Genomic DNA, 14,995 nt, shown 5'->3' on the forward strand with positions numbered 1-14,995 from the left:
CCTGCATCCTGGGCCAGTCATCCTGGCCTGCCTGTGTCTGGCTGCTGGACTCCGATGACTCTGGAGCAGAGATCGAGGCTGATGACTGCATGGCCCTGCCTCACTTTAATCCGACTCACTGGCAAGTCAAGACATTGCCCGGCTGATGTCATCGGTCCTCTTCTAGAACCAAGGACTGACAACAATCCTACCATGCCTCCGCACATGTATACACAGATGAGGAAGGGCCTTCAGAATCTAACTTCAGTCTTTTCTGTGCGACATTGCCTGTTTCTTCTCATTCTGTTCTCAGAAACGAGACAGAGAACAGACCTCTAATTGTATCATACGTAGGGATGTGCTCGCACGTATTTAACAACTGGTTTTCTGGGGGAGGGCAATGTACCCAGGATGCACGCATTTAAGATTAATCTGCATGATCTCCATCACTTCCTCAAGTCTAGACAATCAACAAAACAGTAAATCAAGCCCTGGTTTGTAGCATTTGCAATTTCACTAGGAAAGTTTAATTTTCCTGGGCCCCAGTTTTCTCATCTGTAAAGTGAGAGGCTGGCTTGGATGGCCTCGAGTTCCCTCTAGGATCCTATGATCCACAGGAGAGAAAAAGCGACTAAGAACGAGTGGACAAAGAACCTTGTTATGGACGTGGGAGAGGGCGGCTGGCTCTCGAGTTGGTAGCCCCTTTACGCGCAGAAATCTGTTTAGACGGTGAAAGCCTTCTTGTTTCAGTCATTTGGTTGGTTTTTTCCAGTCATGTCCAAAGGCTACCAAGCAATTTGGTTGGTTTTACTGATGTTAATAATAAGTATAACCCCACTGCTGCTCCAGTCAAACTTGCCTGGGTCAAGGGTGAGGTTACCTAAGTTCTCTATATGTGTATGCATGTGTGTGTATGTATATATGTGTGTGTGTATAAAGTATATATGTATACACACACATATATATACAATTTTTTCCCCAATGACACATAAAGACAATTTTTAACATTAACTAAAAATTTTTTTGAATTCCAAAATTTCTCCCTCCCTCTCTCACCTCCCCCCTCCCTAAGTTATATCTGTGCAGTGACCACGTAAGTTTTTGGTAAAACATTTAACTTTTAAAAATTGTGAATGCGTTATCAAGGCAGAGGCTTGAGCTGTGGGGGTCCGGACAGCTGTTGCATGTGTGCTGGGGGGCTTGGTAAGCTGGACTCCACTCCTTTCTTTTCGTATGATAGACATATTCATGGTGGGATTGCAGAGGCACAGGAAGATCATAGGATTTAGACCTGGGAGGGACCACAGAGATTGAGCACCTGAGATGTTAGGGATAATTTAGTCGGACCTTTTCACTTTTACAGCGGAGGTTGAGTGATTTGCACAGATAGTTAATGGCAGAACTGAGAGTAGAATCCTTGCTGTAAGCACCTTGATGGTAGGGACCGTTTCTGCTTTCCCTTTGTGTCTTCACACAGGGCTGGTACACAGTAGGAGCTTAATAAATATTTGAAAAATTGATTTTTGACTCTAGATCAGTTCGAGAACTCCAGAAATAAACGAACAACCCAACACAGAGCTTTCTGGGCTCCTCATTGTTCCTTCCTTCTAGGGGCTCTCAGAACCCTCATCTGATAACGATGACCTACGATTCACAAAGGTCTTTCTTTGTCTACGTTACTTCATTTAATCCTTACAACAGGCTTAGATGCTAGTGGCTCCCTTTTACGGATGAGGAAACTGAGGCCGAGATGAATGAGATAAGCTATTAAGTGTCTAAGGCAGGATTTGAACTCAGGTCTTCCTGACTCCAAGTCCAACACTACAATTCCTGCCATCTCATGTAAAATAAGTAAAGTTTATCGTTGGCTTCTTAGTAGTAACCTGATCTCTCTTCATCTTCTTCCAGACGGAAGGTCTTCAGCTGCCCATCTTCTTGGAAGGGCAGTTGCTCATCTCCTTGCTTACCTCCATCACGGTGTAGGGGGCAGAACACTGGAAGGCCCAGGCCTGGCTCCTACCGAAGCTGGGTGAGTAACTTAATCTCTCTGGGCCTCCATCTCTCCCTACGTAAAATGGAGGATGGGGTTGGACTCGATGACCCGTAAGATTCATTACTATTCTAAATACACAGCACTACATCTGTGATCCTTTGATACATTTATTCACACAAAAAAGTTAAGAATTCAATCTCCCGTTCCTCCACCCAGGGTTCAAAGAGGGTGCAAACAGAGGACAATGTTTAACTCAAATGAATGAATCAGGAAAGCAATGAGGACGGGCTCCACGACAGCTGAGGGTCTTTCCCAACATTCTGCCATTCTACGATTCTGTGGATTCTTTATCATCAACCTTCAGGCCAGAACCAGAAGAATAAAGATACAGCTTGAAAGTTGAATCTAGCTTTCTAGAGATTGTTAGTCATAACAAGGAGAGGGGACAAAACAGAAGTTTCCCTTGGCTGCCTCTCTCTTCCTTGGGTTACTTTAAGTGACAAGGTCTGAAAGGTCAGAATTGGGTGGGGTGTGACAGGTGTGGTGGAGAGACAGAGGGAAGGTCTGGAGTGAGTTCAGATCCTTCTGGGCAAACACACGTGTGTGCTGTGGGATGAAGTTATTTACCTAGGTATTCCGGACAGGCTGCTCTAACAGCTTGGCTCTCCTCGGCCCTCTGTTCCCTGCCTCCTGGGCCCATACCCTTCCCCCCTACCCCAAGTCAGTACCCCATTAATCACGAAGGTCCACGCTGCTCAAATCTGTCCCCCATTCTCCCCCATTTTCCTCTTTGTATTCCAATTTGGCCATATCTTTCCCCTCCATCTCTGCCGCATTAGGGCACATACTGCCAGTCCTGCCAGGCTTCTTGACAGGAAGAGTAGGATTTTTCCAAGAAGCAGAGCTCACTCCCCCTCGTGCTGTGGCTATGTTCTTGGCATCAATCATGTGTAGGACACCGGGATGGCTACTGGGCTTGGGCGTTAGGGAAACAGAAGGATGGATAGGTTGGGGAGTGGCAGAGTTTGCCTACTTTGGGAAATAGGGAGCAGAAAAGACCCCCCTTTCCCCGTGCCTACACACCTATAACCCAAAGGACCAGAAAGCTCTGACTTAATCCTAGCTCCAAGATTACCTTTTGGGTCACATTTTCCAAGTGAAAGAGAAGTTAATCATTAACCTTAAGGCTGCATAAAAGGCCCAATTGTCTGAAGGTTGTACAGAAGGTGGAGGGTGGTGGGGAACATTGCACAGAGAGAGCGGGGAGCGCCTTAGGAGAGGGGGAAACCTGTGCTTGCTTAATCCAAAAGAGTCAGGGCTTGCATTGCCCAGGCAGCAGAGTTGGGTGTCCCCACTAAGCTCACTAGCCAAGGAAGATGGGCAGCACTGGAGGACAGGGCCATGTGTCCTTGCGTACAACTATGAATCCATTTGCTGTTATCTTGCTCTGGGGTTTCTACTTTGGTTTAGCTGGCTGGGCTGGACATTGTGATAGGGTAGAAAGAGACCAGTATTTGGAGCTGGAGGGTTTGGGTTCAAATCCTGTCTCTAGGTAATCTTGGGCAAATCCCTTAACTTTTCTGGGCTTCAGCTCCCTACTAAACGAAGGAGTAACAGTGGAAGATGTTGAGGTCCCACCCGGCTCTCACTTTGGTGATTCCACGATCATATTTTTGTAAGATCCTACAACAGAAATTCTTAGCTTTGGGGGGATCAGGGACCCCTTTGATAGTCTGGTGAAGCCTATGGATCCCTTATCAGAAAAAAAAATGTTTTTAAATATAGAGGAAATGCCAAATTTCAAGTAGTGAAAATAAAGATGAGACTTTTTTCCCACCTAAGTTTACATATCTCTCTGAAATCCACCCACAAGCCCCTTGGAGATCAGTGGAACTTCGGCCCTATAGAAATCCCTAAAAGTAGCTGGCCTTGACTTGCTTCCTTCTCCAATGCACCCAGCACTGCCACGATGATTTTTCTAAAACCCTGACCGAATGTCACTCCCCTGCTCAAAAACCTTCAAGGACTCCCCATTGCATTCAAGGCCCTCCCGGCAATAAACTAACTTACCCCTCAAACCTTGTCTCACCACATCTCCCCAACACAGTTTAATCAGACCAGCTCCCTAGTGTCCCCTACACATTGTACCCGTTTCTTCTCTCGCTTATGTTGGTCCCTTCTCTCTTGCTCCTCACCACCGGCCAGATCTGCCTGGGATCCTCTCACCGTGATACACACCTCCCAGGGTTATTGGGGGGTCCTAATGAAATAGTAACTGTAAAGCGCTTAGCTCAGTGCCTGGGGCCTGGTAAGCCCTATATAGATGTCCCCTGTTATTACTGACATAAATGCTTGGTGACGGACTGAGTAATTCTAGTTCCTGTCCCACCTCCTCCATGGAGCTTCCCCTGAGCACCCAACCTCCCCAAGCGTTCCCTCTGAGCTAAGATTATAGCGCTGAGAGACTAATGCGCGATTCAGCCTGGACTAGATAGCCAGGCCTGCCTTCCTGTCTACGGATATCATCTATGGAGCAGCTGGGTGCCTAGACTCAAGAAGGCCTGAAGGCAAGTCCAGTCTCAGACGCTCATTTGCTGTATAAACCCTGGCTAGGTCTCTTAACCCCTGCCTCGGTTTCCTCGTCTATAAAAACAGGGATAATAACATCACCCACCTCACATGGGTTGTAAAGCGCTTCGTAAACCTTGAAGCGCTAGATAGAAGCCGGCTACTTGAGCGCTTAATAAACCTCTCGTTGTCAGTAACCATCTAGTTTACGTGTGAGCTTTGAAGCGCCCGTTCCTCCGTTCACTCGTAGCTGCTGGGAGGGAATACATTGCATGTTTGCTTCCCCGTACCAGGCCCTGCCTGATGCCGGGACCAGAGCAGATGATTAAGAAACACCAAGGATCATTTAGCACAGGATGTCAGCGATTAGAGATGAATAGTTATAGTTAATGTTTACGGAGGGCTATGAGGTTTGCAAAGATGTGTGTGTGTGTGTGTGTGTGTGTGTGTCTATACACACACACACAATCTCATTTTGTCTTCACAACAACCCTGTTAATTTGGTGCCATTAATTACGATCCCCAATTTAAAGAGGCACAATGAGGTTAAGTGATTTGGCCATGGTCACACAGATAGTAAGTAGCTGAGGTAGGATTTGAACTCAGGCCATCCTGACTCCAGCATGCCACACTATGCCACCTACTTGCCTCAAACCTTTCATTTTACAAATGAAGACACTGAGGCCCAGAGGGAGTAAAGTGAATTCTCCAATATTCTATGAGTGGTAAATAGCAAAGCTGAGATTTGATCCCAGGTTTCCTGCCTCAAAATCCAGGTTTCTTTCCACTACATGATGCCGTACGACGACTTCTAGTTGTTGCCTGCTCTGCAGTCCGTGAGAACCCTCTCCCCGCTCTCCTTGACCCCCAGGAAGGGAAGGTAACTCGAGGCTAGCTTCTGGTCAGTCAGCTTCTGTTAGGGCCAAAGGGCTGGGTCCTGGGTACAGCTTCTGTCTCCCTGGGTGATGTCTCCTTCTTTTGCAAAACTTTGCTTGATTTTCTCTGGATTAAGCTACAGGCCAGGAGGGATCAGCTTCTCTTTGCCACCCCCATTCCACTTCTGGACAAAGGGATTCTGGTAACAGCTGGTGTGGCCAGAGGCCAGAGAGTGGTGAAGCAGGGGACAGAGAGGATTAAATAGCTCTAATGGCTCCGTCCCTCCCCCAGCCCCTAACCCCACCTAGTGAGGAAAGGAAAAGGCTGAAAGAACCAAAATTCCATCAGGTCTCCTTTCTCCCATTCTTTCCCTGATGAAGCTACCCCCTCCCGAGCAATTCTGTCTCCCCAGTGTCCTCCAACCTCTTTCTCCCATTTCCCTCTGTTCCCCCTATCCACCCCTGTCCCCATTTCCATCTATCATAACCCTCATCTCCTCAGCCAGTGTTTCCTTCAATTCTCCTGTAAATTCAGCCATAGTGAGACTGAAATCACCATAAAGCTGAACTAGGGCTCCAAGCCCAGAGGCTGCCAGAGCTGGGTATTGTGAGTTCAAAAGGCTCAGTGTTTACTGCCCCTCTCACTCCATTCCAGATACATATCCTAGAGATGAGATGGGGCTTCAGAGTACGGAGCATAGGGGTTAAGCCATCTTGTCTCGGTCTTAAACTCAGGCCTAGTGCTAATCCCAAGGCCATAGTCAACCCCACCCCAAAGTTTATTCTGAAGGTGGTGCCATACAATCATAGCATTATGATCATGTCATGGCATTAGGATCACGTTATGATCACGGCATTAGGATCACGTGATCATGGCATTAGGATCACGTTATGATCACGGCATTAGGATGGCATTATGATCATGACATTGTGATCATATTACGATCATTACTAATATCATTATTACTACATGTTAATATTATTATCACATGGCATTAGAATGGAAGATACCTTAACCATCCAACGTCCAGGCATTCTTAATCCCTAGGGTCTGTGAATTTATTTTTTTTTTAAATAAGTGTCCCGTCTCGGTGCAGTTTTAAGCTATATAAATAGATATTTAAATATTATATTTAATTTGCATATATAGTGGTAAGCATATCACTAGTTTCCGTTGTAATCCTACGTTTTTTACTTTATACACTGAAAAGCATTATTCTGAGAAGGGATCCCTAGGCTTCACTAGACTGCCAAAAGGAGGAGTCTGTGACACCCAAAAAGGTTAAGAACCCTTCCTCTAGCTAGTACAACTCTCTCATTTTACAGATGGGGAGATGGAAGCCTGGAGGAGGGGAATGACTTGTCCAAGGTCAAGGATCAGGCTAAAGGCAGAGCCAAGATGAATCTGTACCTGGCACCAGAGCCCCATCTGTCTAACTTGCTGGTAGTCTTGCAGCTCATCATGGGGCGGTGGGCAGAGGAAATAGGGCACAGATCAAAAGTAGGTGTTTGGTCACAGCGAACATTGCTTTGTGAATCTCTGAATCTATCCTTTTTTTCACCAGGAAGTCAGAGGTAAGGAGACAGATTACATCTTATTATGAGACGAAACTTCCTAACAATCCCAAAGTGGAAAGAGTTGCTTCAAATGGTAATGCATCTTAAGATAAAAGATAATGCATTCCTCATCGCCAGATGCCTTCAGTTGGAGCAGAGGTTCTTAACCTGAACTTAAAAAAAAAAAGTTTGATAACTGTATTTCAGTGGAATTGGTTTCCTTTGTCATCCTATGTATTTTATTTTATGCATTTAAAAGCAGAATTCTGAGAAGGGCTTCAGAAGCTTCAACAGACCGGCAAAGGGGTCCACGACTACTGGGATTCAAATCTGGATGACCACTTCTCAGGAATATTACAGAGAGGACCTTGGTTAGAAACGGACTAGCTGACCTCTGAAATGTCTTCCAGCTCTGAGATAATGAGACTCTAAGTTAGGAGGCTTCCTTAGGACTCTTCCTCCAGAACTCTTTACTCTGGGTTGTTTATCTCTTCTTTCATGGGTTAGGACTCAGCTGGGGAATAGGCAAAGACTTAGGGTTTGGCAAACAGGTGGAAGCTCATGTACTCCTGGGCTGAGAGAGTAGCCTGGCTTGAGACTGTTTCCTGGTCAGAGGGCCAGAACCTTGGAGAGAGCTGCAGGGTTGGGGCCCAAGATCAGTGGGAGATTTAGGCCCTGGATTGTTAGGGTTCTTGTTAGGGGTGAAGCCTTTTCAGCTTCCCAGGATTTTGTTCCTATCGCCTCATCCTATCCTCCTGTTTTCTCTCTTCTTCCTGTCACCTCATCTCTTCTGCTTTTCTATACACTAAATTCTCTCCCCCTTCTTCTCCCTCCTCTTTCTCTTCTTTCTGAATCTCTTTATCTCTTTCACTACTTTCCTTCTCATTTCCTTTCTCCCCCATCCTTCCTCTTCTCCTTCTATCTCTCATCTCTCTCCTTCTTCTCTCTCCTCTTTCTATCTCTTTCTCTTCTTTCTTTTCTCTTTATCTCTCTCATTACTTTCCTTTTCATTCCTCTTCTTTCTCCTCTTTCCCCTCCTATCTCTTTCTCCTCTTTTTCTTTTTTCCTTCTTTCTCTTTCTTCCTACTTTCCTCTCTCTCTCCTCTCTCTCTCTTCTTCTTCTTCTTTCTTCTCTCTCTCTCAATCTTTTTCTCTCTCTCAATCTCTCTCTCTTTCTCTTTCTTTCTCTCTCCCTCTCCTCCTCCTCTTCCTCCTTCTCTCCTCTCTTTCTCTTCCTTCCCTTTCTGGTTCTGTCTCCATCTCTCCTATCTTTATCTCTCTCTCTCACTATTTCCATCCTCACTCCCTTCTTATCTCCCCCACCCCTCCCCCCTTCTCTTTCTCTGTATCCTCTCTCTCATTTTCTCTCCTCTCTCTCTCTTTGTCCCTCCTTTTATCTCTCTCCATCTTCACTGTCTGTGTCTCTCATCTCCATCAATTTCTTTTCCTTGTCTTTTTTATAATTTTATTTAAAATTTTGAGTTCCAAATACTATCCCTCTCTTCCTCCCCTCTCTCCTCCCTGAGACAGTAAGCAATCGGATATACATATTACATGGGCAATTATGTAAAACACATGCATATCAATCATTTTGTACAAGAAGACTCAAATAAAAGAATAAGTGAAATCAAACTGTGAAAAATAGCCTGCTTCAGGCTGTATTCAATCAATATCGATTCTTTCTCTTGAGGCAGAGAGTATGCTTCATCATCAGTCCTTTGGGACTGTCTTGGATCATTGTATTGCTGAGAATGGCTAAGTCATTCACAATTCTTCGTTGTACAATATGGCTGTTACTATGGACAATGTTCTCCTGGTTCTGTTCACTTCACTCAGCATCAGTTCATGTAAGTCTTCCCAGGTTTTTCTGAAACCATCCTGCTTGTCATTTCTTATAGCACAGGAATATTCCATTACAATCAAATGCCACAGCTTGTTTAGCCATTCCCCAACGGATGGGCATCCCTTTGATTTCCAGTTCTTAGCCAACACAAAAAGAGCTACTATAAATATTTTTGTATGAATAGGTTCTTTTCCCTGTTTTATGTCTTTGGGATAGAGGCCTAGCCATGGTATTCCTGGGTCAAAGGGTATGCACAGTTTTATATCCCTCTGGGAATACTTCCACGTTAGTCTCCAGAATGGTTGGATCGGTTCACAGCTCTACCAACAGTGCATTAATGTCTTTGTTTTCCCACATCCCCTCCAACATTTAACATTTTCCTTTTTTCTCATATTAGCCAATCTGATAGGTGGGAGGTAGTACCCTGGAGTGGTTTTAATTTGCATTTCTCTGATCAATAGTGATTTAGAGCATTGTTATATGAGTATAGATAGCTTTGATTTGTTTGTCTGAAAGTTGCCTGTTTATATCCTTTGACCATTTATCAATTCGGGAATGACTCCCATTGATTTCTTTTCATCCCTCTTTGGCCTAAGTGGGATTCCACCTGAATGACCCGACTATTTTTTCATCTAAATTCTCTACTTCCCGTGGGACTGAGATTTCCCCGCTTGTCATCTCCCTTGTACCACTCCCTTATGCTCATATCAGACCATATCTCCTATTCCTGATAAAAGAAAGATATTTTTGAAAGGAGGAGGAGGAAGGGGTGGTCCAGGAGGAGTGACCTTTATGGGAGTAGAGATGCAGTTTTCTCTATCCAGCTCTCCTCTGTCAGCTGACATTGTCCAACCCTCTTCTCTTTGGCTTTTTCTCTTTTCCAACCCCTAACCAACTTCGCTCTACACATCTCTCTAGTTCTTCACAATTCTGTTGATAAGAAAGTTTAGCTCAGGGAGCAGGTCTACATCCCTAATGCTCAGAAGATGGAGGGATATAGAGAATGGGAATATGAAGGGAAATGGGAAAACCAGAGGAGGCTGATAGTGGCAGAGGTGGGAAATGAAGGAGTTGGAGGATGCCATTAATAAGAATCATAGTAGCTAACATTTACACAGCACCTACTGTGTGCCGGGCAGCGTGCTAAGCACTTTACGAATATCATCTTATTTGGTCCTCACAGCAACCCTACCAGGTATGTGCAAGCACGTGATTTGCCCAGGGTCACGTGGCTAGTGTCTGAGCTTGGATTTGAACTCAGGTTTATTCTGACTCCAGGCTCAGCTCTCTATTCACTGTACCACTGAGCTGCCCCGTTAAGATAATATGATACAATATGATGTGATGCGAAGTGATATGATAACACAGCGTAGCACAGCATAGCACAACACGATGTAACATAACGTAATGTAATATAATACAGTACAGTACAATAGAATGTAATGTAATGTAAAGTAATGTAATACAGCGTAGCATAATACAGCACAGCGAAGCCAACATTGGACTTGGTGTGCAGACCTAGGTTCAGGCCTATTTCCAACACTCATTGGCTGTAGAGCTAAGGGCAATTCATTCGACCTCACTGGGTGTCCTATTTTCCTGTAAAACGAGCATAAATGACATTTCTACCAGCTAACTCACAGGGTTGTTGTGAGGAATCTTTTTTAAGTGGTACAAAAACACAAGCTGTCATAGCAGTCTTGCCTTGTCCACACCCTCTGTGCGGAGCCAGGAGATTGGTAATAACAGAATGATATCGTTTTCCCTCAATATGACTTGAAGAAAGTCACTTCCCCTTTCCAGGCCTCAGTTTCCCCATCTATACACTGAGAGGATTGAACTAAGTGACCTCTTAGGTGCCTCTCTGTGCCGGTATTCTGTGAGTCTATGTGGGATCCTGGGCTCTTTTCTCTCGTTCACTCAGACCACGCTGCAAGGAGAGAGGCCGACAGCCTAGTGAAAGGGCCTTCATCTTTGCCTTTTCATGTTCTTGGTGAAAGGACCTGAGCCTTCCAAGCCTTTTCACTTCAGAAGGCCAGGAGGGTGCTCTGAGTCTGGGCTCTGGAACCTCAGCAGCATCAATGTTCCAAGGAGCAAGGAGTAACCTTAGAACACCACCCAGCAGTAGCTGGGCACGTGTGGCAGTCATGCTGCATCTGGACACCAACTTGGGAGGACCAAGCCTATGCAGGAAGGTTTCGAACCTATTCCCTCCCAGAAAACTAAATGGAGTAGGAGAGACTATTGCCTCACCCAGATGTTGGGGTGTGTGTATGGGGGTGTGAGTGTGTGTTCTTACTATACCTTTGAAATAAATGTCCCTTTGTAAAAGCTTTTAAAATATACATATGAAATGTAGAAAAATACAAAATATAAAAATACAAATAAAATATAAAATAAAAATACAGAAAAGGCAAGGCTTTGACTTTTTGTGATTCACCACCTCCACTGACCATCTCAATGACCCACTCTCCTCATTCCTAGTCTCCCACATTGACAATCAATGAATCTAATTGCTCATTGTACATAAGGCACTGTGCCAAGGCTACAAAGACAATAGTAAGTCTGTCCTTGCCTTCACAGAGCTTGCATTCTATAAGAGAAAACAACATACATACATGCATGAATGCACACCCACAGTTACGGTCTACACACGTGCATATGCACACACATGTCTACGTACATATTCACAGGTCCATACACGTAGTAATGTGTGTGTGTGTGTACACATGCATATACACAATAAATACATGCAATACTTTGCAGAGAAAAGGGACCAGCAGTTGGAGCCTTTCCGTCCCATCCACAATCCCAGACGGAGCTTCAGGGCTGGTCTATCAGCTGTTTCCATGTGGGGCTATTTCAATCACCTTAATCCAGCCCCCATCCTTACCAGAAGGAGGAGGGCATTAGGAAAGACCACTCAGCCTCCAAACCATGGAGTTAGGGTCCATGGTCATTGAAAAGGCATTTGGCACAGTTTCTTTCAAGGCTGATGGGTTCTTTCCCCAAATGACAGATCTTTCCCTTTCTTTTCCCCAGTTTCTCTCAACTCCTATCCCTGCTCTTCTCCTCTCTCTCCCTCAGTATTCAGAAAAGATTCCCAGAGAATCTTTAGACTGGAAGGAGGAAAGCTGAGAACATACATGGCCAAAGTTTACAATGACCAAGCGGTCCCTGTTTCTTACTATGTCAAACACTTACTTCCTGTGTGCCCTCAAGTAGTCATTTCTCCTTTGTGTGTCTCCGTTTCTGCATCTTTTAAATGAGGGCTTTGGATGATCCCAACATTCAAAGACTCTATCAATTACATAGTTTTAGAGCTGGAAGGATCCCCAAAGGCCACCTAGTCCAACAAACACCTCGACAATAATCTCTTCTACAATGTTCCTGACAAATAGTTATCCAGTCTTTATTTAAAAGATTTCTAATGAATGAGCAGCTCAGTGGATCAGTGGTTAAAGGGCCAGGCCCGAAGTCAGAAAGACTTATCTTCCTGAGTTCAAGTCTGGCCTCAGACACTTACTAGCTATGTGACCCTGGGCAAGTCACTTCATCCTGTTTGCTGGAGAAGGAAATGGCAAACCCTTCCAGCATCTTTGCCAAGACAACTCCAAATGGAGTCACGAAGAGTCGGGCACAATTGAACAATAACAACAACGAAAGGGAAACGACCGCCTCCTAGAGGAGCTCATTCCATTTTTAGACAGCATTATTTGTTAGACAGAGGAATGGACAGACAGGCAGGCGGATGGACAGAAAGATGATAGATAGATAGATAGAAAATAGGTAGAAAAACAGAAAGATAGATGGATAGATGATAGATAGACTGATAGATAAATGAATAGATAGAAAAATAGATGGATAGATAGATAGACTGATATAGATAGATAGATAGATAGAATGAGTGGATGGATGGATAGATAGAAAAATAGATGGATAGATAGACAGAAAAGTAGATAGATAGATAGAAAGATAGATAGATAGATAGATAGATAGATAGATGGGTAGATAGAAAAATAGGTAGAAAAACAGAAAGATAGATGGATAGATGATAGATAGACTGATAGATAAATGAATAGATAGACAGAAAAATAGATGGATAGATAGATATAAAAATAGAGAGATAGACAGACAGACTGATAGATATAGATAGATAGAAAAATAGGTAGAAAAATAGAAAGATAGATAGATAGATGATAGATAGACTGATAGAAAGATAGATAGATAAATGAATAGATAGAAAAATAGATGGATAGATAGATAGACTGATATAGATAGATAGATAGATAGATAGATAGATAGATAGATAGATAGATAGAATGAGTGGATGGATGGATAGATAGAAAAATGGATAGATAGACAGAAAAGTAGATAGATAGATAGAAAGATAGATAGATAGATAGATAGATAGATGGGTAGATAGAAAAATAGGTAGAAAAACAGAAAGATAGATGGATAGATGATAGATAGGCTGATAGATAAATGAATAGACAGAAAAATAGATGGATAGATAGATATAAAAATAGAAAGATAACGGGGCAGCTAGGTGGCGCAGTGAGTAGAGCACCGGCCCTGGAGTCAGGAGGACCTGAGTTCAAATCCGGCCTCAGACACTTCACACATGTACTAGCTGTGTGACCTTGGGCAAGTCACTTAACCCCGATTGCCCTGCCAAAAACAAAAAAAAAAAAAAAAAAAAAAATAGAAAGATAGATAGATAGACAGACTGATAGACAGATATAGATAGATAGAAAAATAGGTAGAAAAATAGAAAGATAGATAGATAGATGATAGATAGACTGATAGAAAGATAGATAAATGAATAGATAGAAAAATGGATGAATAGATAGACTGATATAGATAGATAGATAGATAGATAGATAGATAGATAGATAGAATGAGTGGATGGATGGATAGATAGAAAAATAGATGGATAGATAGACAGAAAAGTAGATAGATAGAAAGATAGATAGATAGATGGGTAGATAGAAAAATAGGTAGAAAAATAGAAAGATAGATGAATAGATAGAAAAATAGATAGATAGAAAAATGGATGGATAGATAGATAGATAGATAGATAGATAGATAGATAGATAGATAGATAGATAGATAGATAGATAGATAGATGGATGGATGGATAAAGCTTTTATTAAGTGTTTGCCACATGCCAGGCACTGTGCTAAGTGCTAACGATACAAATATAATCAAGCTAGACAGACAGCCCCTGCCCTCAAAGAGCTCACATTCAATTGGAGAAAGATGACACGTAAAGGAGGGCTGGGAAAGAGGGTAAGGAAGTAGGAAGGTATCTGCTGGGGCAGGACATGGTGAGGATATGCCCAGGAAGTGTCCCAGAGGTCTGATCTCCCAGAAGGATCAGGTGAAAGCTCACCTATCAGAAGCAGGGTGCAGTCCGAGATGGTTGGGAGGTAGGGCCATGCTAGTTTTCTTTAAATCAAGCCTGGCACATAGTGAACACAAAACAAATGAGCGCTTCTTCCGCCAAGCCTCTCCCCGCCTCTCTGGGCTTGTGCTCACCGTCCCTAGTTCACAAGACTATAGATTTTAAGCCGGGAAGGATTTTAGAGGTCAGCTAGTCCAGTGCCCTCATTTTACAGATGAGGAAACAGAGACCCGGAGAGATTAAGTGACTTATCCAAAGTACCGTAGATGGTCAATGGCAGAAGGAAAGTTCAAACTCAGGGCCACCAGCTCCAAACCTAACATGGTTTCCACTGCGCATAACTCCCTTCTAAATTCAAACTCCTCTCGCCTGGCATTCACAACCCGATGCCAACCTAGCTATCTAAACTTCTCACTCACTATATCGCAATCTGTAGCCTCAAATCAAATTGCCTCTTCCCTGCCCTTGACATTGCATGAGCAATGTGGTCAGCAGGCTTTTGCTCAAGTCCTGTCCATGCTGTTTGCTTTTAATTTCCTCTCCACATCCTTAAGGCCCAGCTCAAGCCCCATGTACTCCCTAAAGGGGGCACCTCAGGAGGTGGGGAGCTCCTCATCACTGGAGGTCTCCAAGAGATGACTGGATGACCATGCTATGGGATGAGATGGCCCCCTAACGTGCATTCCAGTTCCGATGTTCTGTGAGTCTATGATTCCGTGAAGCCTTCCTTGACTCTTCCAGCCCACGTGAATTGCTTCCCTGGAGGGTTATAT

This window comes from Trichosurus vulpecula, chromosome 7, assembly GCF_011100635.1.
Source record: "Trichosurus vulpecula isolate mTriVul1 chromosome 7, mTriVul1.pri, whole genome shotgun sequence".
Taxonomy (NCBI): domain Eukaryota; kingdom Metazoa; phylum Chordata; class Mammalia; order Diprotodontia; family Phalangeridae; genus Trichosurus; species Trichosurus vulpecula.